General features: G+C 45.0%; 1 protein-coding gene across 11 annotated transcripts in view; it reads right to left on the bottom strand.

Moving 5' to 3' along the window:
• Positions 1 to 2,500, bottom strand: part of eya (eya transcriptional coactivator and phosphatase 2) — a 112,371-nt gene that overhangs the window by 63,693 nt on the left and 46,178 nt on the right. The window lies entirely within an intron of this gene.

Genomic DNA, 2,500 nt, shown 5'->3' with positions numbered 1-2,500 from the left:
TGATAAACACAAGTCGGTGTCCGGCTGGGCCTTCGCTCTGGTCGCCTCGAACTCTTTTAACGACTCCTGGTAATACATCGTGAAACCTTTCTAATCTCATGATTAAAAATAAAATAAAAAATCCTAGGCTTATGTAACGTGAGTGAAATGAGCTCGCGACGCCAGTAGCCTCGATGGAAAGAAGACCTGTAAGGATTTACTTTATTGAACAACACCGCTATTTTAGGATTGCTAATCTGCATCATTCAAAACGCTCTCTCTTATACTGTGGGATACAACAAAAAACAAATAAATAATGGAAAGGCCATAAGAGAGAGAGAGAGAGAGAGAGAGAGAGAGAGAGAGAGAGAGAGAGAGAGAGAGAGAGAGAGAGAGAGAGAGAGAGAGAGAGAGAGAGAGAGAGAGAGAGAGAGAGAGAGATGAGGAAAAAGTTTCCCCGCAAGACGTAATAACGGCTGTAATGCTACACCAGCTGACGGAAGTGCATTAGTACAAAAATGACGGTGTTGTCGGGGGAGTTATCGTGCTGGAAGGTGCGGGTCGAAGAGGAGGAGGGAGGAGGAGGGAGGAGGAAAGAGAAAGGAGGAGAAGGAAATAAGGAGGAGGAAAGGGGAAGGGGAAGAGGGAAAAGGGAAAAGGAGGGGGAAGGGAGAGGTCGAAAGAGGAGGAAGAGGAGGAGCAAGAGGAGGGGGGAGAAAGAAAGGAAGAAGGAGGAAGAGGAGCAGGAGCAAGGAGAAAAGAGGAGTGAGGAGAGAGGAGGGAAGAAAGGGAGGCGGAAGGAGGAGCAGGAGAAAACAAATACGGAGAAAGGGAGGGGGGGTAAGAGGGAAGAGGAGAGGAGGGAGGAGGAAGGAGGAAAGAGGGAGAAGGGTGGAGTTAGGAAGGAGGGAGGAAGTGGACGAAACCAAGCTGGAGAAGGGAGGGAGCAAAGGAAGAAGAAAGAGAAGAAGAGGAAGGCAGAGGGAGCGCGGCGCTATGTCGAGAGGGGGAAGAAGTGGCAAGAGGGAAAGTGTTGAAGAGAGCCACTGCCGATCTGTATGGCATTGATGCCCATGTGAGGAGCGACTGCAAATCTGTATGGCATTAATGCCCATGTGAGGAGCGACTGCAAATCTGTATGGCATTGATGCCCATGTGAGGAGCGACACGGGCGCTACGACGGCGACGCAGTCCGCGGCGGCGTTAAATCCTCCTATGGCGCCAAGAGAAACCAGATGCATCGCCACCAGAACTCGTGTCTTATTTCCCTCGTTTACTTTGCTAACAGCAAACGGAGAGGAATGAGATTCATAAATGCACTGGAAAAAATAATTCAAACTTGGTAAATTTAGAACAAAACAAGTTAAATAAAAATATAAAATAACAATTAACTGGAAAGAAACCCATTCACCAATTACGCATGCTCCTGTTATAATTCATTTAGACAAATAATATTGCTTTAATTCGTTCATATACGGGTCTTATAAAGAGAAGCGCTGTAGCCACCATGTCAAAAATATATAAAAAATAACAATTACTTCTGATCCGCTCTGCGCCATTTTCCCGTGCCGCCACTTTCCACCATTCTCGTTAATTGAGCGACCCTCCCCCCTTCCTCCTCCTCCTCCTCCTCCTTCTTCCTGCTCCTCCCTGCCAATTCGGAGCTTCTCCTCCCGCTCCAGCCAGAGGCGCATCCAACGGCCTGCCTGCGTGTGATTGGTGGCAGCTTTTAAGATCTTGTTATGATGCATTATTAAGTCTCTGCTGACTCCTCCCTTCCTCAGGCGGCGCGCTGGCTCGTTGCACTCGTACTCGCTATCTCAATTTATATGCGCGCGCGCGCGCTTGTGTGTGTAAGAAGAAGATATCTATCTCTCTAACAATATACCTATATATCTATATGAAACTCAGTACTGAATTTTTGCTCTTCAGTCTTCGGTCTGTTCCCCTAGCAACTCACCTTCTGAAATACGACAGCGCTAAAGCATTCATAAGATATTCTTCCTCGGAGGGTCACTTATCCGGGACGCAGGGATGGGAATAATGAGCCCTCATCCCTACCAGTATCCAAGAACAATGATGCGGTCTCACTCCAGGAGGGGTCTCCTTTTATCCCCCCCCCTTCTCTCTCTCTCTTTCTCTTTCTTTATCTCTCTCTCTCTCTCTCTCTCTCTCTCACTCCCCCCCCTCCTCTCTCTCATTCTCTCTCTCTCTCTCTCTCTCTCTCTCTCTCTCTCTCTCTCTCTCTCTCTCACGCCCCTATATCAGAGATTTACACACACACACACATATATATAATATATATATATATATATATATATATATATATATATATATATATATATATATATATGTATGTATATACATACATATATACATGTACATATACATATACATACGTATACATATACATATACATATGCATACATATATACATGTACATATACATATGCATACATATATACATGTACATATACATATGCATACATATATACATGTACATATACATATACATACATAC

The sequence above is a fragment of the Penaeus japonicus genome, unplaced genomic scaffold (genome assembly GCF_977035675.1).
Source record: "Penaeus japonicus unplaced genomic scaffold, GWHDUDI00000001_assembly GWHDUDI00000026, whole genome shotgun sequence".
NCBI classification, from domain to species: Eukaryota; Metazoa; Arthropoda; class Malacostraca; order Decapoda; family Penaeidae; genus Penaeus; species Penaeus japonicus.
This window is presented reverse-complemented; position numbering and strand designations above follow the sequence as displayed.